Raw genomic sequence first — 23,855 nt, forward strand, 5'->3', positions numbered from 1 at the left:
TGGCGTGTATTAACGGAGGCCAAGGAAAGCCAGTATTCCCTAAAGAATTGGACCACGATAAAAAAAAAAAAAAATAGAACAAAAAATAATGTCTCTTTCGTTTCGTGTTTCAAAATTGTCCTTCAATTCTCAAGTATCTGAATGCATTTCACCGGAAAACGCATCCGAGAAACAGAGGGGCGTTTCAATATGGGATTGTTCGACGTTGCAGCCGACAGTGCAGGCGACTGCTGACCTACTGATCAACAAATCACCTTGCATCATAAATAAAAACTAATGATCATTTGTAGATCAGTCAGTCACAATTTACCCATGATACATCCCGGTTTTGATGCTCTCGAACACGGCCATTGTGTAGCCCATCTATCTGACGCTATCTGGCCAAAATGAGTATGGGTGTGTTTGAGTCGAGGAGTGAAGTCGGGGGAGGTGCATCTGCCACAGCCGAAAATCAGACAGCGGTTTTAGAAAATTGCAGTGTTATTTAGCTGCTGTTATTTATAAAAGTCGTAAATGTCGAAATAAACTTTACCCCCCATATCACACACTGAAAACATAACATGTGAACAATTCATTGGTAATTTATTGGTCTCAAATCATCATTTATTTTATATCACCTGTAGCTTTAGAATCGCAGAAAAGTTGATTCCTGTTTCACTCACATCTTTGGCCACGTTCACGTAGGTCAATCACAAACACCCTAACGATTGCTTGACAACTAGTGCCTCCCACAATGCAGTGATGGCTGCCTGGTGCAGTTGGTGAGAGGCAACTTGAAGGCAACTTCATCAAAAACAGGTGTGCCTTGTTAAAAGTTAATTTGTGGAATTTATTTCCTTCTTAATGCGTTTGAGCCAATCAGTTGTGTTGTGACAAGGTAGGGATGGTATACAGAAGATAGCCCTATTTGGTAAAAGACCAAGTCCATATTATTGAAAGAACAGCTCAAATAAGCAAAGAGAAACAGCAGTCCATCATTACTTTAAGACATGAATGTCAGTCAATCGGGAAAATTTCGAGAACTTTTAAAGTTATTCAAGTGCAGTCGCAAATACCATCAAGCGCTATGATGAAACTGGCTCTCATAAGGACCGCCACAGGAAAGGAAGACCCAGAGTTACCTCTGCTGCAAAGGATAAGTTCATTAGTTACCAGCCTCAGAAATTACAGCCCAAATAACAGCTTCACAGAGTTCAAGTAACACACATCTCAACATCAACTGTTCAGAGGAGACTGGGTGAATCAGGCCTCCATGTTCGAATTGCTGCAAAGAAACCACTACTAAAGGGCACCAATAAGAATAAGAGACTTGCTTTAGCCAAAAAACACAAGCAAGTGACATTAGACCGGTGGAAATCTGTAATTTGGTTTGATGAGTCCAAATGTGAGATTTTTGGTTCCAACCACCGTGTCTTTGTGAGACGCATAGTAGGTGAATTCAAGACTGTTGGAGAAGCATTCCAGGTGAAGCTGGTTGAGAGAATGCCAAGAGTATGCAAAGCTGTCATCAAGGCAAGGGTGGCTACTTTGAAGAGTGTAAAATCTAAAGTATATTTTTATTTGTTTAACACTTTTTTGGTTACTACTAATCAAATTTAATTGGTCACATACACGTGATTAGCAGATGTTATTGCGGGTGTAGTGAAATGCTTGTGGTTCTAGCTCTGACAGTGCAATAAAAACGAACAAATTACACAACGTATACCCAATACACACAAATCTAAGTAGTAATGAATTAAGACAATATACCTACGGGCGAGTGACGTCAGAGCGGAATGGACTAAGATACAGTATAGTATAGAATACAGTATATAAACTCAGCAAAAAAAGAAATGTCCTCTCACTGTCAACTGCATTTATTTTCAGCAAACTTAACATGTGTAAGTATTTGTATGAACAAAATAAGATTCAACATCTGAGACATAAACTGAACATGTTCCACAGACATGTGACTAACAGAAATGGAATAACGTGGCCCTGATCAAAGGGGAGGTCAAAATCAAAAGTTACAGTCAGTATCTGGTGTAGCCACCAGCTGCATCATCTACTGCAGTGCATCTCCTCCTCATGGACTGCACCAGATTTTCCAGTTCTTGCTTTGAGATGTTACCCAACTCTTCCACCAAGGCACTTGCAAGTTCCCGGACATTTCTGGGGGGAATGGCCCTAGCCCTCACCCTCCGATCCAACAAGTCCCAGACGTGCTCAATGGGATTGAGATCCGGGCTCTTCGCTGGCCATGGCAGAACAGTAACATTCCTGTCTTGCAGGAAATCACGCACCGAACGAGCAGTATGGCTGGTGGCGTTGTCATGCTGGAGGGTCATGTCAGGATGAGCCTGCAGGAAGGGTACCACATGAGGGAGGAGGATGTCTTCCCTGTAACGCACAGCGTTGAGATTGCCTGCAATGACAACAAACTCAGTGCGGTGATGCTGTGATACACTGCCCCAGACCATGACGGACCCTCCACCTCCATCCCGCTCCAGAGTACAGGCCTCGGTGTAACGCTCATTCCTATGACCATAAATGCGAATCCGACCATCACCCCTGGTGTGACAAAACCGCGACTCATCAGTGAAGAGCACTTTTTGCCAGTTCTGTCTGGTCCAGCGACGGTGGGTTTGTGCCCATAGGCGACGTTGTTGCCGATGATGTCTGGTGAGGACCTGCCTTAAAATAGGCCTACAAGCCCTCTGTCCGCAATAGGCTGAGAGAGGCTGGACTATCTGAGCACTGAGCACTGATGCATTGTGCGTTCCTGGTGTAACTGGGGCAGTTGTTGTTGTCATCCTGTACCTGTCCTGCAGGTGTGATGTTCGGATGTACCGATTCTGTGCAGGTGTTGTTACATGTGGTCTGTCACTGCGAGGATGATGAGCTGTCCGTCCTGTCTCCCTGTAGCGCTGTCTTCGGTGTCTCACAGTACAGACAATTTTTTGCCCTGGCCTCATCTGCAGTCCTCATGCCTTCTTGCAGCATGCCAAAGGCACGCAGATGAACAGGGACCCTGGGCATCTTTCTTTTGGTGTTTTTCAGAGTCTGTAGAAAGGCCTCTTCAGTGTCCTAAGTTTTCATAACTGTGACCTTAATTGCCTACCGTCTCTAAGCTGTTTGTGTCTTAACGACCATTCCACAGGTGCATGTTCATTAATTGTTTATGGTTCATTGAACACGCATAAGAAACAGTGTTTAAACCCTTTCCAATGGAGATCTGTGAAGTTATTTGGATTTTGACGAATTATCTTTGAAAGACGGGTTCTGAAAAAGGGACGTTTCTTTTTTTGCTGAGTTTACATATGAGATGAGTAATGCGAGATATGTAAACATTATTAAGTGAATGAGATACCATAGAATAGTATATAAAACAGTATATACATGAGATGAGTAATGCCAGATATGTAAACTATATTAAATGACTAAGATACTGTAGAATAGTATAGAATACAGTATATACATATGAGATTAGTAATGGCAGATATGTAAACCTTATTAAAGTGACTAGTGTTCCATTCCTTAAAGTGGCCAGTGGTTCTAGTCTATGCCTATAGGCAGCAGCCTCTAATGTGCTAGTGATGGCTGTTTAACAGTGATGGTAATGCGTTGGGCAGACCGCATCGCCATCGGGAGAGTCTTGCAGTAGCGGGCGGTGCAGTTGCCGTTACAGGCGGTGATACAGCCCGACAGAATGCTTCAGTTGTGCAGCTGTAAAAGTTTGTGAGGGTTTTAGGTGACAAGCCAAATATCTTTAGCCTCCTGAGGTTGAAGAGGCTCTGTTGCACCTTCTTCACCACACTGTCTGTGTGGGTGGTCCATTTCAGTTTGTCAGTGATGTGTACCCCAAGGAACTTGAAGCTTTCCACCTTCTCCACTGCGATCCCCGTCAATGTACAGCCGTGGACAAAAGTTTTGAATGACACAAATATTAATTTCCACAAAGTTTGCTGCTTCAGTGTCTTTAGATATTTTTGTCAGATGTTACTATGGAATACTGAACTATAATTACAAGCATTTCATAAGTGTCAAAGGCTTTTATTGACAATTAAATTAAGTTGATGCAAAGAGTGAATATTTGCAGTGTTGACCCTTCTTTTTCAAGACCTCTGCAATCCACCCTGGCATGCTGTCAATTAACTTCTGGGCCACATCCTGACTGATGGCAGCCCATTCTTGCATAATCAATGCTTGGAGTTTGTCAGACTTTGTGGGTTTTTGTTTTTCCACCCGCCTCTTGAGGATTGACCACAAGTTCTCAATGGGATTAAGGTCTGGGGAGTTTCCTGGCCATGGACCCAAAATATCGATGTTTTGTTCCCCGCGCCACTTAGTTATCACTTTTGCCTTATGGCAAGGTGCTCCATCATGCTGGAAAGGCATTGTTCGTCACCAAACTGTTCCTGGATGGTTGGGAGAAGTTGCTCTCGGAGGATGTGTTGGTACCATTCTTTATTCATGGCTGTGTTCTTTGGCAAAATTGTGAGTGAGCCCACTCCCTTGGCTGAGAAGCAACCCCACAGATGAATGGTCTCAGGTTGCTTTACTGTTGGCATGACACAGGAATGATGGTAGCGCTCACCTTGTCTTCTCCGGACAAGCTTTTTTCCAGATGCCTCAAACAATCGGAAAGGGGATTCATCAGAGAAAATGACTACCCCAGTCCTCAGCAGTCCAATCCCTGTACCTTTTGCAGAATATCAGTCTGTCCCTGATGTTTTTCCTGGAGAGAAGTGGCTTCTTTGCTGCCCTTCTTGACACCAGGCCATCCTCCAAAAGTCTTCGCCTCATTGTGCGTGCAGATGCAGTCACACCTGCCTGCTGCCATTCCTGAGCAATTTCTGTACTGGTGGTACCCCGATCCCGCAGCTGAATCAACTTTAGGAGACGGTCCTGGTGCTTGCTGGAGTTTCTTCGGTGCCCTGAAGCCTTCTTCACAACAATTTAACCACTCTCCTTGAAGTTCTTGATGATCCGATAAATGGTTGATTTAGGTGCAATCTTACTGGCAGCAATATCCTTGCCTGTGAAGCCCTTTTTGTGCAAAGCAATGATGACGGCATGTGTTTCCTTGCAGGTAACCATGTTTGACAGAGGAAGAACAATGATTCCAAGTACCACCCTCCTTCTGAAGCTTCCAGTCTGTTATTCAAACTCAATCAGCATGACAGAGTGATCTCCAGCCTTGTCCTCGTCAACACTCACACCTGTGTTAACGAGAGAATCACTGACATGATGTCAGCTGGTCCTTTTGTGGCAGGGCTGAAATGCAGTGGAAATGTTTTTGGGGGATTCAGTTCATTTGCATGGCAAAGAGGGACTTTGCAATTATTTGCAATTCATCTGATCACTCTTCATACCATTCTGGAATATATGCAAATTGCCATCATATAAACTGAGGCAGCAGACTTTGTGAAAATTACTATTTGTGTCATTCTCAAAACTTTGGCCACGACTGTAGATGTGCACCCTCTGCTGTTTCCTGAAGTCCACGATCATCTCCTTTGTTTTGTTGACGTTGAGTGAGAGGCTGTTTTCCAGGCACCACACTCCCAGAGCCCTCACCTCCTCCCTGTAGGCTGTCTCATCATCATTGGTAATCAAGCCTACTACTGTTGTGTTGTCTGAAATTGATGATTGAGGTACATGATTCCATATGTGTCATTTCATTGTATTGTTATCTTCACTAATACCCTTGAATGAGTAAGTGTGTCCAAACTTTTGACTGGTACTGTATATAAAACGACGGTTGTTCATGTGTATTGCTGCATTTCAGATACATTTTTGTACATTTGAATGTTGCAGTAATAGGACGTATGTCACGCCCTGACCGTAGAGAGCTTTTTATGTCTCTATTTTGGTTTGGTCAGGGTGTGATTTGTGTGGGCATTCTATGTTCATTTTCTATGTTTTGTATTTCTTTGTGTTTGGCTGGGTGTGGTTCTCAATCAGAGGCAGCTGTCTATCGTAGGTAGCTTCTCCCCACCGATGCTTTGTGGGTAGTTATTTTCTGTTTTGTGTTTCTGCACCTGACAGGACTGTTTCGGTTTTCGTTCATTCTCTTTGTTATTTTTGTTAATAGTGTTCAGTTGTAATAAAAAGCATGAACACTTACCACGCTGCGCTTTGGTCCGATCCTTCTTCAACAGACGACCGTTACAATGTAGGCCTACAGTAGGCCTAGCAGTAGGACATGTATTAATATTCTGGCTGGTGTTTTATCTTTTGATCGATCGAGAGTGAGGATGATTTTGATAGCAGGCCCTGATCCCAATGACTCGACTGCTCGTTTTCAGGGACTTTATCTAAATCACAAGGCTCATTTTAATTTTCTGATGCAGCAGGGAAATTTCTCTGCAATAAAAGAGTGATAAAGTTAAGATCCGACATCTCCAGTATTACAGTCATTCTAATGCTGGGACCAATTCAGTTTACAAAATGTTAAATGAGATAAACTTGCAAATAGAAACTGGGCCGGAACACTTGTTTAATCAGACACTCAGAAGCTGTTGGTAACATCAACTGTTAAAATGTTACTCTCTCCCCCTAGTAACTAAACAAATTAATGACTATGCTGTAACGCTTCAGGTCACTAAGCATTGTGCTTGGCTTTGCACGTAAAGGCCACAGATTTAATTAGCTGTAATTTGCTGTGCTTTGATGTACAATGCCCTCTCTCAGTGCAAGTGCCCTTTGCTAAATGAGGATATGTTAAAGTAATAGAGGAATTGCCTCAAATGGTTATCTGCGGTGGACCACAATACAGTCCTTCTCATGCATGCACTCTATAGCCTGTCACCACTGATACACATCGAAAAGCTACCCTATTCACATACAACAATACTCTCTGAGCAGCATTCTACTCTCATACGCTTTTCCCTACTTAGAAGAAAGAGACCAGCAGAGGCTGCTGTTGCCTCAGAATTGTAAATGGAAAAGGACATGCCAGTCCATAAGAACCATAGGATGTATGACATGCAGTGTTCATTCATGTAGAAATCCTGTAACAATAATGGCTGAATAAACTTGATATGACTTCCTTTAATCTTGTTTAGTGCTATTTCTCAATGTGGTATACTGTAGTACTGGGTACTATCAGACTGGTGATTGAGGACTTATCGCTCCATACAACAATATTGATTTAAAAACACAAACTGTGCATGAACTCCAGTTTTTCCACGTACAACTACTTGAAACTATGCTGGGCTGACTTGGGACTTTGCCAGTGTCGGAGGTACAGAGAAGCAAGACATCTCTTTAGTCTGAAGGTAGCCTAGTAGCCCAGTGGTTAGAGCGTTGGGCTAGTAACTGAAAGGTTGCTGGATTGAATCCCTGAGCTGACATGGTAAAAATCTGTTGTTCTGCTCCTGAACAAGGCAGCTAACCCACTGTTCCCCGGTAGGCCATCATTGTAAATAAGAATTTATTATTTTACTGACTTGCCTCGTTAAATAAAGGTTAAAAAAAAACTGACACCTCACCTCCAGAACCTTGACAGTCAGCTTCTTACTGCTCAGTTCACACGCCCTCAAAAGTCACTTGTCCAAGTGATTAATTAATACATGGATAGAAGAAGTTGTAAATAATTGGGAACTTTTCGGGCCAGCACAGCCCCCATTACAATTCGTCATCTCAAACCAAGTTTCCTGACCTCAAGTATATTCTGTCCAAAGCCCTCCACGGTGTGAACTTTCTCATTAGGTTCAACATTTCATGGATTGGAGAATCAGTTGCATTATAGTCACAGCACAAGGAAAAACCTCAAGGTTTCATCCATTTATATTGTCAGTATACACTGAGTGTACAAAACATTAGGAACACCTTCCTAATATTGAGTTTCACCCCCTTTTGCCCTCAGAGCAGCGTCAATTTGTTGGTTCATGCACTCTACAAGGTGTTCAACAGGGATGCTGGCCCATGTTGACTCCAATGCTTCCCACAGTTGTGTCAAGTTGGCTGGATGTCCTTTGGGTGGTGGACCATTCTTCATACACACGGGAGACTGTTGAGCATGAAAAACCCAGCAATGGTGCAATTCTTGACACACTTAAACCGCTGCGCCTGGCACATACTAACATACCTCGTTTAAAGGCACTTACATCTGTTGTCTTGCCCATTCACCTTCTGAAGGGCATACATCCACAATCCATGTCTCAATTGTCTCAAGGCTTAAAAATTCTTCTTTAACCTGTCTCCTCCCCTTCATCTACACTGATTGAAATGGGTTTAACAAGTGACATCAATAAGGGATCATAGCTTTCACCTGGATTCACCTGGTTATTCTATGTCATGGAAAGAGCAGGTGTTCTTAATGTTTTGTGTACAGTCAGTGTACATACTAAACTGCACTGATCAGAGTTAATTAAGTTCTGTACTAAGTAGCAACACATTTGAATTAATTCTGTAATGTATCCATAAAATGAGCGCTGTCTGGGGCAGGCGATTATGCCTCAGTGGTTAGCCTTTTCCCTGGGATTTTTCATTGGGGACTGGAATTAGCATGGCTTAAATTTCCTCAGCCTCTCGGCTAATTGAAACATGTAATCTCCCATGTCGGCACACGACTAAGGGACTTGGAGGACCGCTCTGACACTGTCTCAACATGATGTCGTCAAAGCATTAAACGAGAGTAAAAAGTAGGGCTGTGGCGGTCATGAAATAATGTCAGCCGGTTATTGTCTTGCAAAAAACTGCTGATCTCACGGTAATTGACCATTAATGAACATAAACACGTTTAGCATATCCAGGCCTCCACACATGCAAGCCGCTGATGGACGCCGTTGGAACATCTACATTTAAAAAAAGTCAAATAAACTTTTTGTAATGTACACCATCACAAGATATGCTTGTAAGTCCCATGCCATTATTTTATTTTATATGATTTTATAGTAAGAAGAATATAATTGAACGTAGCTGAATAAAAAATAAAGTATATTTTTTGCCCATTACGGCAAAAGTGCACGTGTTAAGTGGCTATGTTGAGCGTAAAAGTGATCACCTGAGGTGAATTTTAAAAGTAAGATAGGTCTACTGTTTTGATGATGTGTTTGATGTGATTTTCAATCGCATTTGCATTGATGTCAGAAGGGTTAGAGCAGGGGTGTCAAAGTCAAATGGACGGAGGGCCAAATAAAAAATTTAGCTACAAGCCGAGGGCCGGACTGTTCGAATGTTCATTGAAAAAATTTTAAATGACGCATATAGTCTAGTGAACCTAATTGAACCTACTGAAAACCTAACAAATATATTCCAATATGATCAGATAAATAAAGCAATATTTTCTTATGGCTCTGTCAGTAATCTTTAATTTTCAACAGACACAAAAGACAAATTTCCTTTATATAAAAATCCCCATAACATGAACATTAAATGAAAGAAACCGGTATTCAAGGCACCATCAGTAGCCTATATTTTCTATTTTAGCAAAAGTGGGCTAAATTTACTTCAAAGAAAAAAACAATAATAGCAATTTTCTATCATCCACTCAACTGAAATATTTTTAAAATATAATTGGATTGAAATACAATAAAATAAAGTGCAAAAATCTATTAATCAAAAACAACACTTTGTTTAAGGAGAAGTAACATGCAGTGAAAACAAATATTAAACTTTAACTTTTAAACTTGAACTGAGTAAAAACTCTAAATATGTGATTGCACAGTAATGTTCACTTGTTTGAGGTTGAGGGTGATACTTGGTGGTGTCCCATCTTTTCCACAAGTTCATCAATGTTCGGGGTAAGGCTCTGAGCTGAGGAAATCCTCAGAATTGAGTGGAGGTGTTCAGCAGTAAGTCGACTTCTGTGTGATGTTTTGTTCAGGTTCATCAAAGAAAACAGTTGTTCACACAGGTATGTGCTGCCAAACATAGACAACGTTTGAGCAGCCTGGATGCGCAGCTGGGGCATTGTGTCGGGGAGGAAACGGGCGAACTCCGCAGCACCCACTGCCGCATATTTTGCCCTCAGTGCATCATTGCATTGGAGGTCAATCAACTCCATTTGGAGGTTTGGTGGTGAGCTTTCCACGTCAACAGCAAATGGGTTACCGAGCAGTTCCAACCTGCTTTTTTGTGCTTCAAAGTGCAAATCGGCGTCGAAAGTCAGCGGCAAGCATACCTATTTTATCAGCCAACTGTGCGCTCGGGAACGCACTGGTAGAGAGCTTCTCTTTCATGGTCTGGCAGCTGGGAAAGTGGCTCAAATTTTCTTTCCGCATCTGCGTCTCCCACAGAGTCAGTTTGGTTTTAAATGCCTTCACTGTACTGTACATATCAGAGATGACATGATCCCGACCCTGCAGCTGCAAGTTCATTGCATTCAGATGACTCGTAATGTCACACAGAAAAGCCATTTCACACAGAAACATTTCGTCTCGGAGTTGTGTTGTGTCTTTCCCTTTGCTGTCCAAGAACAGACAAATCTCCTCACGAAGCTCGAAACATCTTTGAAGCACCTTTCCCTGGCTTAGCCATCGCACCTCTGTGTGATAAGGCAAATCACCATGCTCCGTTTCTAACTCCGTCAGAAATGCCTTGAACTGGCGGTGATTCAAACCTTTGGCTCTGATAAAGTTAACTGTGCGCGTGATGATGCTCATTACATGCTCCATTTTCAAGGCTTTACCGCACAACGCTTCCTGGTGTATGATACAATGATAAGCTGTCAGCTCACCTGTCGCGTTTTCCTCTTGCATCTTTTCCCGTATCTTCGCCACCAGTCCGCTCCTGTGTCCACACATCGCAGGTGCTCCGTCGGTTGTCAAACCCACGAGTTTTTCCCAAGGCAGCTCCATCTCATTTACACATCTTGACACCTCTTCATACAAATCATGCCCCGTAGTTGTGCCATGCATAGGACGTAAAGCCAAAAACTCCTCTGTCACGCTTAGGCTGGAGTCCACTCCGCGGATGAAAATTGACAACTGGGCAATGTCAGAAATGTCGGTGCTCTCATCCACAGCCAAGGAATATGCAATGAAATCTTTTCCCTTTTTCACAAGCTGCTCTTTTAGATTGATGGACAACTGGTCTACTCTCTCGGCAATGGTGTTTCTGCTCAGACTCACATTTAAAAAGAGTTGCCTTTTTTCTGGGCAAACTTCGTCACAAACTTTAATCATGCAGTTTTTGATGAAATCCCCCTCCGTAAATGGCCGGGCTGATTTAGCGATCTCTTCTGCCAAAATAAAACTGGCCTTGACAGCAGCCTGGCCTTGTGATTTGGCTTTTTTGAACAGAGCCTGTCGAGATTTGAGGCCTCGTTTTAATTCCTCTGCCTTTTGTAGCCTTTGTTCCATGTCCATATTCTTGTTTTTGTCCGCGTGTTTCGTTTCATAATGTCGTCTCAGATTATACTCTTTCAGTACCGCCACACTTTCTCCACACAGAAGACACACAGGTTTTCCAGCTACCTCCGTGAACATATACTCCGACTCCCACCTTGTTTGAAACCCCCGGTTCTCAGTGTCCACCTTCCGTTTTGCCATTTTTGATGGGTATCTGAAAGTTAATTTTACTGTGATGCTGACGACTGCTGTGCCAATAAATATTGAAATGAAGCAGCCTACTGCTCGGTGCGTCACCGTTGCATTGTGGGAAATGTAGTATTGGTGCGTGTAAAAGATCTGCGGGCTGCCGGCTTGCTGCGGTCTGCGGGCCGGTTCTAATAATAAATCAAGATCATCCCAGGGGCCGTAAAAAACCTTCTCGCGGGCCGGATGTGGCCCGCGGGCCTTGACTCTGACATATGTGGGTTAGAGGGACAATAGAGCCCTAAGTACCAGCCATTAGGACCTGATGGTAGTTAATAAGTTGGGTACTACCAAAGCATGTCAAGATTGCATAAAAGGAGATTAATGTGACTCAACGGTCACGTGGAATTTTACTGCGGTCATGACTCACGACTGTCGGTGTGGCGGGAATATGGTCACCGCAACAGCCCTAGTAAGAAGGTTCCGGCTCCTCCTAACATCCTAAATGGCTGTTTCAATTAGGCTTTGACTTTAAGCAAAACAAAAACAGGGTGAGATTTGTGGTTTTAAATGCACTCTCAACACAATCTTATTCCCACTCAGAATTGGTTTGAGGGGATGAGATAGGAACTGTGAATAGTAAAATGCTGGTATGTGATGAAGATAATGTGAGCTCTGCGGTTTGTAGTCAGGTCGCCTTCGATCGCACACCATTCTGATGTAGTACACAACGGCTGTGCTTAGTTGTCAAAGTAGAAAACCAGCAGACACTCAGGCCCCCGAGGATCAGAGTTGTCCATCACTGCTGAGGTGCACTGCGTGCAGAGTTGAATTTGCTCCAACAGAGTTCTGCAGGAATATTGAGTGGCTCAGATGTCTTTTTAAGCCTAGCAAGATGCTTCCTCATATAAAGCATCTTCCCCTGGTTGGAGGGTTGAGATGGAATCTGTCCAGCACTTCACAGGTGTGACCTGCAAAACCTGCCTGCCCTTTGCGTCCGGCACATACTGCAGTTCCCTTACCAGAGGGCAGCAAAGGGCCATCACCAACTCCACACCAGCAGCTGTACTCACAGTCCAGTCTTGTAAACCCAACCCTAAGCAAAAGCAGTGACTAGGGTCTAGAAGATATGGCATCCTGACTTGGTTTCTTCGCATTGGGGGGGGGGGGGACGTTGGGTGGACAGACAGACAGACAACTCTTTTGACAGACAACTCTCCAAACAAATCACGATTTTGGGTAGGCAGGGCTTAAAATGTGAACCAGAGTTGTGCTCGTGCAAATAAATACTAATATTGGTCACTACCAATGATGTGTATATATACAGTAAATCATTGGTCATTACTCTATATAGCCTATACCTTTACTAGATACATTTAAGCTTGTCGTGATGAAGCTAATAACTAGCTATCTAGGTAGGTAGCTAAATGGTTGGTTACCTAGCCCAATAATGGACTAAAGGAGCCTAACGTTACTCCTTATAGTCCAAGGACCTTACATGTTCTGTTTACTGGCAAATTAGCTCTGGAAGCCAAAACAGCCAAACAGCTAAACATGAATTGATTCTCAATTGCGGTACGGTTCTACATACATAAATCCCTCTACTTTCATATGGCATCAAAAATAATTTCACAATTAGAAAATACACATTTACTGTACACTGTTTTAACCAGTTTTGTCCTCAAGCCTGGAGGGAGGCCAAAATAATTCCGCTACCCATGAGTGGTAAAGCGGAATTTACTGGTTATAACAACAGACCTATCAGCTCTTACCAAACTGTTGGGAAAAATTGTGTTAAACCAAATGCAATAGGTTCTAGACCTCAGCTGAATCTGGTAATGAATGTGTGGCTGTTGAACAAGTTGAGGAGACTAAATTACTTGGTGTTACCTTAGATTGTAAACTCTGATTGTCAAAACATGTAGATTCAATGGTTGTAAAGTTGGGGAGAGGTCTTTCCGTAATAAAGAGATGCTCCGCTTTTTTGACACCACACTCCACGAAGCAAGTCCTGCAGGCTCTAGTTTGATCTTATCTTGATTATTATCCAGTCATATGGTCAAGTGCTGTAAAGAAATACCTAGTTAAGCTGCTGCTGGCCCAGAACAGAGTGGCACGTCTTGCTCTTCACTGTAATAAGAGGGCTAATATTAATACTATGCATGCCAGTCTCTCTTGGCTAAGAGTTGAGGATTATTGTTATTATTGTTCCTTTTTAATAAGGAACAATAATGTGTTGAAAATCCCATATTATTTGCATAGTCAACTTACACACAGCACTGGCACACACACTTACCCCACCAGACATGCCACCAGGGGTCTTTTCACAGTCCCCAAATCCAGAACAAATTCAAGGAAGTGTACAGTATTATACAGAGCCATGAGTGCAAGGAACTCCCTTCTATCTTATATAGCGCAAGTGAACAGCAAACCTGGTTTAAAAAATCAAATAAAGCAACACCTCAATGCACAACGGCTTTCCCCCATGTGACCTACTTGTTGTGAGTATGTACTGACATGTGGGTGTAACTGATCGATCCAAACAAAATGTACTTTTTCGCTTACGTTTTCATGTACTGAATAAAAATCTAATGTTGAATGTGTTTCCATAGCATTTTCAACCCTACCAGTAGTTTTGTCACAAAAACTGTTGCGTTAAAAAGTAAATGTAGATACGTTGGTCTTGGCACATGTGCTCTAGCCAACAGTTTGCATCTACAGTGTGGATAGATTAGTCTACATGACGGGATTATTATGGATTATCGAGAATATTTGTCAAACATCAGTCAAGCATCGATCATCATGTCACCAGAATAATACCCTCTCATGAAGCTCATACCGTGAACTTTCACAACCCTGTGAAGTTCATCACAACGTATTTCATGTGAAGCCGGTCATAGCTAGAAGGGATCCAGCTTTTGTCAAACTAAAGTCAGATTTTATGTTTCATAGCAGGTTATAAGAATTTACACAACAGGTTAAGATAATTAATGCAGCAGGTTAGGATAATTAGGTTAAGGTTAGGGAAATGGTTAGGGTTAGCTAAAAAGCAAAAAAAAACATTTTTGATGTTAATTTCACAAAATCTGGATGCCTTCTAGCCAAAATCTCTGTAGCCTATAAACTGAATGGTTTCCACAGTCTTAGTGGGAAGAGCACACACCATGTCATCACGTGACTCCAAGTTTACTTTGATATGATGGTTACTATATCAATATTTGCGCATAAAGGCATTTCCACCACCATTTCTCACATAGTTCATTTTACCAACACAAAAATATCCCAACATGTCGAATGAACAAATGATCTGTCGGCTGTAACGTCTGCGTCCAACTCACACTCCCAAACACTTAGATCCCCGGAACGCAGTCCACTTTCCAGCTCACTCTCCAGATCCCAATCACCGGAATTCTAACCACCTGTTCACACACCTGCATGTCAGCATCCCACACTATTTAGTTCAGTTCCTTGCACCCCATCACTGTGAGGTATTGTTTGTTTTGTAGACACACTTCTTTCAGAGCGCTGTTTTTTTCCGTTCTTCACTCCTCCCGTGTATGATAGTTTTTGCCTGCCTCACTCATGACATCTTTTGTCTATTCCCTGCCTGTACTGACTGTTGCCATTTTGGACGTACCGTGTATGACCTTCTGCCTGCCCCTGGACCCAGCTATCTACCCCCTCTTATGGTCCCTTCCTGTAAACACCTGCTGCGCCCTGCGCTTGAAACCAGCTCTCTGTCTCCTATCATGTTCATTACAACGGCATTTATAACGTCATTTATTTATTTGACTGAAACGTCCAATTTCCATCATAGCTTTCGTGATTTAAAAAAATATATACGGTATGACTTTACTCGCATCAAAACTGTGGATGGAAACGTGGTTAATGTATACTGAACAAAGATATAAGTGTTGGTCCCAGAAAATGTGTTTACATCCCTGTTAGCAAGCATTGATCCTTTGCCAAGATAACCCATCAAGCTGAAAGGTGTGGAATATCAAGAAGCTGATTAAACAGCATGGACATTACACAGGTGCACCTTGAGCTGGGGATAATAAAAGGCCCCTCTAAAATGTGCAGTTTTGTCACAAAACATAATGCCACAGATGTCTCAAGTTGAGGGAGCATGCAATGGGCATGCTGACTGCAGAAATGTCCACCAGAGCTGTTGCCAAAGAATGTAATGTTAATGTCTCTACCATAAGCTGCCAGAGCTGTTGCCAAAGAATGTAATGTTAATTTCTCTACCATAAGCTTCGCCCAATGTCATTTTAGAGAATTTGGCAGTACGTCCAACCGGCCTCACAACCGCAGATCACCTGTAACCACACCAGCCCAGGACCTCCACATCCGGCTTCTTCACCTATGGGATGGTCTGAGACGAGCCACCCGGACAGCTGAGTAAACTGTGGGTTTGCGTAACCAAAGAATTTCTGCACAAACTGTCAGAAACCATCTCAGAGAATCTCATCTGCGTGCTCGTCATACTCATCAGGATCTTGACCTGACTGCAGTTTGGCGTCATAACGGACTTCAGTGGGAAAATGCTCACCTTCGATGGCCACTGGCACTCTGGAGAAGTGTGCTCTTCATGGATGAATCCCAGTTTCAACTGTACTAGGCAGACAGCGTGTATGGCGTCGTGTGGGCAAGCGGTTTGCTGATCTCAACATTGTGAACAGAGTGCCCCATTGTGGAGGTGGGGTAATGGTATGTGCAGGCATAAACTACGGACAACAAACACAATTGCATTTTATCAATGGCAATTTGAATGCACAGAGATACCATGACGAGATCCTGAGGCCCATTGTCGTGCCATTCATTGTGCCATCACTTCATGTTTCAGCATGTCGCAAGAATCTGTACATAATTCGTGGAAGCTGAAAATGTCCCAGTTCTTCCATGGCCTGAATACTCACCAGACATATCACCTCCCATTGAGCAGGTTTGGGATGCTCTGGATCGATGTGTACGACAGCGTGTTCCAACTCCTGTCAATATCCAGCAACTTCGCACAGCCGTTGAGGATGAGTGGGACAACATTCCACAGGCCACAATCAACAGCCTGATCAACTCTATGCGAAAGAGATGTCGCGCAGCATGAAGCAAATGGTGGTCACACGAGATACTGACTCGTTTTCTGATCCACGCCCCTACTTTTTTTTTTAAAGGTATCTGTGATCAACAGATGCATATCTGCATTCCCAGTCATGTGAAATCTATAGATCAGGTACTAAGGAATGTATTTCATTTGACTGACTATTTGAAATGGTTGCATGTTGCATGTATATTTTTGTACAGTGTATTTTATTTGTGTCATAGCTATTTCCATGACTTAATATCACATGCCAGGGTGATTTATCAGCAAGCTAACTTACATATTACGTGTATATTGCCTTACTGTCACGCCCTGGCCTTATTATTCTTTGTTTTCTTTATTATTTTAGTTAGGTCAGGGTGTGACATGGGTAATGTTTATGTTTTGTTGGTTTTGGGTGTTTATTTGGTAAAGGGGTTATGGGGTGTAGTAGATGGTTTTGTGTTGAGTGTATATGTCTAGCGTTGTCTATGTTGGTTAGTTATCTAGGAGAGTCTATGGTTACCTGAATGAGTTCCCAATTAGAGACAGCTGATTTCGGTTGTCTCTGATTGGGAGCCTTATTTAGGGTAGCCATAGGCTCTCATTGGTTGTGGGTAATTGTCTATGTAAGAACGTTAGTAGCCTGTATGTTTGTGCACAACGTTTGTAGCTTCACGGTCGTTTTGTTGTTTTGTTGTTTTGTTAAAGTGTTTTTGTGTCGTGTTCATCTTCGTGTTAAAATAAAAGAAGATGGCTTATTTTCCAACTGCTGCATTTTGGTCCGTTAATCCGCCACACGATCCAGACAGAATTACCCACCATAGGACCAAGCGGCATGGAAGGCGGCAACAGGACCTACCTACACAGGATTTCTGGAGATGGGAGGAAATTCTAGACGGGAGAGGACCCTGGTCACAGCCAGGGGAATATCACTGCCCCAAGGCAGAGATAGAGGCAGCACGGCGACACGGGAGGAAGCCCAAGAGACAGCACAAAAATTTTTTTGGAGGGGGGCACTTGGAGCAGTCGGCGAAGTTGAGGGGTGAGTCTGAGTGTGTCGAGGAGTTATTGGACAGATTGGAGGAGAGTGAACGAAGGGGAGATTATGAGACATTCGAAGAGTTGTTGACGAAATTGGAGGAGAGTGAAGAGAGAGAGCTGTTGGTTTGGCAGAGTATGCAATGCATTCTTCCTGAGGAGCGTATTAGCTGTCCGATGCCACCTGTGTCAGTTCCTCGTACTCAGCCTGAAACTCGTGTTAAAGTTCCGGAAGATTTGATGCCGGCTATACACACCAGGTCTCCAGTACACCTTCACAACCCGGTGTGTCCTGTTCCTACTTTTTGCACTCATCCTGAGATGCATGTCCCCAGCCCTGTACCACTAGTTCCGGCACCAAGCACTAGGTCTAAGGTGCGTCTCCAGAGCCCTTTACGCACTGTTCCTGCTCCCCGCACTAGCTTTGAGTTGCGTGTTTCCAGCCCATTACCACCAGTGCCTACACCACGCATCAAGCTTCCTGGGTGTCTCCAGAGCCCTGTTGTTCCTCCACGTACTAGCCCTGTGGTGCGTGTCTCCAGCACATTACCACCAGTGCCTACACCACACACCAAGCCCTCTGTGTGTTTCCAGAGTCCTGTACGCATTGTTCCTTCTCCCCGTACTCGCCCTGATGTGCGGGTCCTCAGCCCGGTACCACCAGTACCGGTACCACGCACAAGGCCTATAGTACGCCTTGAGAGTCCAGTGTGCCCTGTTGCTGCTCCCCGCATTAGCCCTGAGATGCGTGTCCCCAGTCCGGTACCACCAGTTCCGGCCCCACGCACTAGGCCTAATGTGCGTCCCCAGGGTCCAGTATGCCCTGTTCCTGCTCCCCGCACTAGCCCTGAGATGCGTGTCCCCAGCCCGGTACTACCAGTTCCGGCACCACGCACTAGGCCTAATGTGCGCTCCCAGGGTCCAGTATGCCCTGTTGCTGCTCCCCGCACTAGCCCTGAGATGCGTGTCCCCAGCCCGGTGCCACCAGTCCCGGCACCACGCACCAGGCCTACAGTGCGCCTCAGCCGGCAGGAGTCTGCCGTCTGCACAGCAATGACTGAACTGCCCGTCTGCCAAGCGCCATCTGAGCCATCCGTCTCCCCAGCGCCATCTGAGCCATCCGTCTCCCCAGCGCCATCTGAGCCATCCGTCTGCAATGAGCCTGCAAAGCCGCCCGTCTGCCATGAGCCTGCAAAGCCGCTCGTCTGCCATGAGCCCACTGAGCCGTCCGCCAGACAGGAGCCGCTAGAGCCGCCAGCCAGACAGGAGCCGCTAGAGCCGTCAGCCAGACAGGATCCGCCAGAGCCGCCAACCAGACAGGATCTGCCAGAGCCGCCAACCAGACAGGATCTGCCAGAGCCGCCAACCAGACAGGAGCAGCCAGATCAGTCAGCCAGCCATGAGCAGCCAGATCCGTCAGCTAGCCATGAGCAGCCAGATCCGTCAGCTAGCCATGAGCAGCCAGATCCGTCAGCTAGCCATGAGCAGCCAGATCCGTCAGCTAGCCATGAGCAGCCAGATCCGTCAGCTAGCCATGAGCAGCCAGATCCGTCAGCTAGCCATGAGCAGCCAGATCCGTCAGCTAGCCATGAGCAGCCAGATCCGTCAGCTAGCCATGAGCAGCCAGATCCGTCAGCTAGCCATGAGCAGCCAGATCCGTCAGCTAGCCATGAGCAGCCAGATCCGTCAGCTAGCCATGAGCAGCCAGATCCGTCAGCTAGCCATGAGCAGCCAGATCCGTCAGCTAGCCATGAGCAGCCAGATCCGTCAGCCAGCCATGAGCAGCCAGATCCGTCAGCCAGCCATGAGCAGCCAGATCCGTCAGCCAGCCATGAGCAGCCAGATCCGTCAGCCAGCCATGAGCAGCCAGATCCGTCAGCCAGCCATGAGCAGCCAGATCAGTTAGCCAGCCATGAGCAGCCAGATCCGTTAGCCAGCCATGAGCAGCCAGATCTGTCAGCCAGCCATGGGCCGTCCCTCAGTCCGGAGCTGCAGTCCCTCAGTCCGGAGCTGCAGTCCCTCAGTCCGGAGCTGCCATTCCTCAGTCCGGTGCTGCCCCTTACCCTGGAGCTGCCCCTTACCCTGGTGCTGCCCCTTACCCTGGTGCTGCCCCTTACCCTGGTGCTGCCCCTTATCCTGGTACTGCCCCTTATCCTGGTACTGCCCCTGACCCTGGTACTGCCCCTTACCCTGGTACTGGTCCTTAGTCCGGAGCTGTCCCTTAGTCCGGAACTCCCCCTTAATGCAATGGGGTTAATGTGGAGGGGGGTCGTTTGGAGGAAGCCTAGGAGGTGGTTAGGTACTGTGGTGACGTGGGGACTACGACCAGAGCCGGAGCCGCCACCGTGGAGGGGAGCCCACCCAGACACTCCCCTAGACTGTGTATGGTGCGCCCGGAGTTCGCGCCTCAAGGGGGGGGTTATGTCACGCCCTGGCCTTATTATTCTTTGTTTTCTTTATTATTTTAGTTAGGTCAGGGTGTGACATGGGTAATGTTTATGTTTTGTTGGTTTTGGGTGTTTATTTGGTAAAGGGGTTATGGGGTGTAGTAGATGGTTTTGTGTTGAGTGTATATGTCTAGCGTTGTCTATGTTGGTTAGTTATCTAGGAGAGTCTATGGTTACCTGAATGAGTTCCCAATTAGAGACAGCTGATTTCGGTTGTCTCTGATTGGGAGCCTTATTTAGGGTAGCCATAGGCTCTCATTGGTTGTGGGTAATTGTCTATGTAAGAACGTTAGTAGCCTGTATGTTTGTGCACAACGTTTGTAGCTTCACGGTCGTTTTGTTGTTTTGTTGTTTTGTTAAAGTGTTTTTGTGTCGTGTTCATCTTCGTGTTAAAATAAAAGAAGATGGCTTATTTTCCAACTGCTGCATTTTGGTCCGTTAATCCGCCACACGATCGTGACACTTACAATAGTACTCAACAGTCCAAGTGCAGATCTGTACAAGAAAAATACATTTTTAAAGTTATGATATAGACCATGAAGGTCAGAATGCAGATGTTTGTGTATCTAGATTTAGCAGTCAATCCTTCAAAAAATATGCTTAGCATACACATGGTTAGGTTATAGGTCTGTTACTGTATGTGTAAATAATGGCAGCATGCATGGAATATGGCAGCTGTGTTGTTATAACAACCCGACCTCTATTTTTTTCTCCTGTCCACATTGTAGGGGGCAGTTGGCAGACTTGGGGACAAACCAAAAGATGTTCCTGTCACAGCAGCAGCAACAGCAACAACTACAACATCAGCGCGTGCAGGAGCAGCTGCCTAGACGTCAGTTAATATTCAACGGGGAAAGGAAGTGAGTGTGATAAACAAGTCAATAGCATGAGAAATTACAGCCACAATCTTTTTCACTTTTTTTATGCTCTGTCTCTGTATGGAAAATCTGCAACTACAATAAAAAAGAATATTTTGGCCCTTCATTTTAGTGTAGGTCAGTTTCCATGTCGGGACATTGTATCTTACAAGAATACTTACCGGACTATGGGAGGCAGTTGCAGACAATTTAGTACAGGGTCGTTTCACATTTATTCCCAGAAATCTAATGGCAATCCCTGGCCTGGGTATTGTTGTGGTAAAGGAAGTCCTGAAGTTGATAAATAAATAATGCACCACCTTAACAACTCTTCACTTGAACTCAGTCCTGCATAAGACTAGTCCCCTCTCACTTAAAGCATTCAGGTGGACCACTGTTATCGATGAGTTGAAGACTACAGTGCCAACCCTTCTCAGTTGTTTTTCTGCTAGCTCAGCTACTGCATCCAACCAATCCAGCAAAGAAACATGTTCGATGGCTATGGCTGGTGCCACATTACTTCGATTTCACTTGAACAATATGTGTGAACCCATGAACAGGAAAACGCATTGGTCCTACGGCAAGAAGTAGCCAAGACAATATGCCATGACAGGCTTGCCAGACCAAAAGTTTGCGAAAGAAGTGACAGTAGCTTAATAAAAATTAATCAAATGGCACTATCCTATGGGAAAAGACTTCATCTGCATCTGCTGCCCAGACTGATAGTGATAAGCCACCAACCAGCCCTCCTCATTCTGTACTAGTAGTACTATTAGAGAGCTATTTGACCAGAGAAGAGTGTAATGAGCGAAGAGCGTAGGTAATGACTGTGTTTAAGTGGGACTCTAAGAGACATCGGATTTCCCCTTATGGCAGTGAAACAGCATGATAGGGTACTTACTTCAGCCACTCCAGATGTTCTAAAGAAAGACGTCCATTATTGCCACAGGTATTTAATTACCCTAATCACTTTCTCATGGTTGATTGATGTTTCACGGCTTCAGGCCAGAGCCATATATTTAGATGTATGTCCCCTTGAGCGTGGTAAAGTTATTAATTGCACTTTAAAACAGTTACAGAGTTCAATGGCGGTGATAGGAGAAAACTGAGGATGGATCAACAACATTGTAATTACTTCACAATGCTAATGTAATTGACAGAGTGAAAAGATGGATGCTTGTATAGAATACAAATATTTCCTAAACATGCATCCTGTTTGCAACAAGGCACTAAAGTAATTCTGCAAAAAAATGTGGCAAAGCAATTCCCTTTGTTGTCCTGAATACAACGTGTTATGTTTGCGGGCAAATCCAATTCAACACATATTTTCAAGCATAGTGGTGGCTGCATCATGTCATGGGTATGCTTGTAATTGTTAAGGACTGGGGAGTTTTTCAGGATAACAAAGAAACAGAATGTAGCTAAACACAGGCAAAATTCTAGAGGAAAATCTGGTTCCGTCTGCTTTCCAATAGACACTGGGAGATGAATTCACCTTTCTGCCGGACAATAATCTAAAACACAAGGCCAAATCGACACTTGAGTGGCTTACCAACAAGACAGTGAATGTTCCTGAGTGGCCAAGACAGTTTTGATTTAAATCTACTTGAAAATCTATGGCAAGTGTAATGAGGTTTGTGTGTAGCTTGTGTAGAGGAGCCAGGCGCAGGACAGCAGATATGAGTAAATAAACATAATTTACTCAAAAAACGCAAATACAATACAAATAAGCAAGCCCACAGAACGGACCGTCTAACATACAAACAATTACTCACAGACAAACATGGGGGAACAGAGGGTTAAATAATGAACAAGTAATTGGGGAATTGAAACCAGGTGTGTAAGACAAAGACAAAACAAATGGAAAATGAAAAGTGGATCGGCGATGGCTAGAAGGCCGGTGACATCGACCGCCGAACGCCGACCCGAACAAGGAGAGGGACCAACTTCGGCGGAAGTCGTGACAGCAAGACCTGAAAATGGTTGTCTAGCGGTGATCAAGAAACAATTTGACAGAGCTTGAAGAATTTAAAAAATATTAATGAGGTAAATGTTGCACAATCCAGATGTGTAAAGCTCTTAGAGACTTATCCAGAAAGACTCTCAGCTGTAATCACTGCCTAAGGTGATTATAAAATGTATTGACTCAGGCGTGTGAATACTTATGTCATATTTCATTTTCAATAAATGTGCAAAAAGAAATTACATTTTCTTTCTCACTTTGTCACTATGGGGTGATTATTGTGTTTGGATGGGTGAGAGAAAAAATAAATATCATCCATTTTGAATTCAGGCTGTAACACAACAAAATGTGGAATAAGTCAAGGGGTAGGGCGGCAGCTAGCCTAGTGGTTAAGGCTGTTGGGCCAATAACCGAAAGGTTGCTGGTTTGAATCCCCGAGCCGACTAGGTGAATAATCTGTTGATGTGCCCTTGAGCAAGGCACTTATCCAGAGCAACTTACAGGAGCAATTAGGGTTAAGAGCTTCTGCTAAATGACTAAAATGTGTGAATAGTTTGTGAAATGGTGTGCATGGTGAGTCAGTGCAGTCTGAATGGGGAAGGTGCGATAACAGAGAAAATAGTCTCTAACTGGTGTCCTTGGTGATTGTATGGGCCTTCTACTGCCTAGCCAGACAGAATGCTGTCTATGGTACATCTGTAGAATCTGACAAGGAACTGAGTGGACTACGCTTAACAAACAGTTATACAGGTAGGCTCATCAAGAAATAGTTTGTTTACTATCTACATATTATTTCAGAAATAGAAAAAACACATGTTTGTCTTTAATGTTTGTTTGCTAAGGTAGCTGAAATACCAGAGGGAGAAGAGAAGAAGAAAATAGAAGATTAGGCTGACAAAAGTAAAATAATTGGGTAAAGAGAGCGATTTGAAAAGTGAGTTCAGGCTGTACCAGTGGGCCAGGTCTAGCTTTGTGATGACGCTTCGCACGGCCTTCAGATTG

The 23,855-nt window shown here is 44.2% G+C and overlaps 1 pseudogene; it reads right to left on the reverse strand.

The window, feature by feature from the left end:
- Nucleotides 1-9,661: 9,661 nt before the first annotated feature.
- LOC129815945 (general transcription factor II-I repeat domain-containing protein 2-like) lies at nt 9,662-11,480 on the reverse strand (annotated as a pseudogene).
- Between the last annotated feature and the right edge of the window lie 12,375 nt (nt 11,481-23,855).

This window comes from Salvelinus fontinalis, chromosome 18, assembly GCF_029448725.1.
Source record: "Salvelinus fontinalis isolate EN_2023a chromosome 18, ASM2944872v1, whole genome shotgun sequence".
Taxonomy (NCBI): Eukaryota; Metazoa; Chordata; class Actinopteri; order Salmoniformes; family Salmonidae; genus Salvelinus; species Salvelinus fontinalis.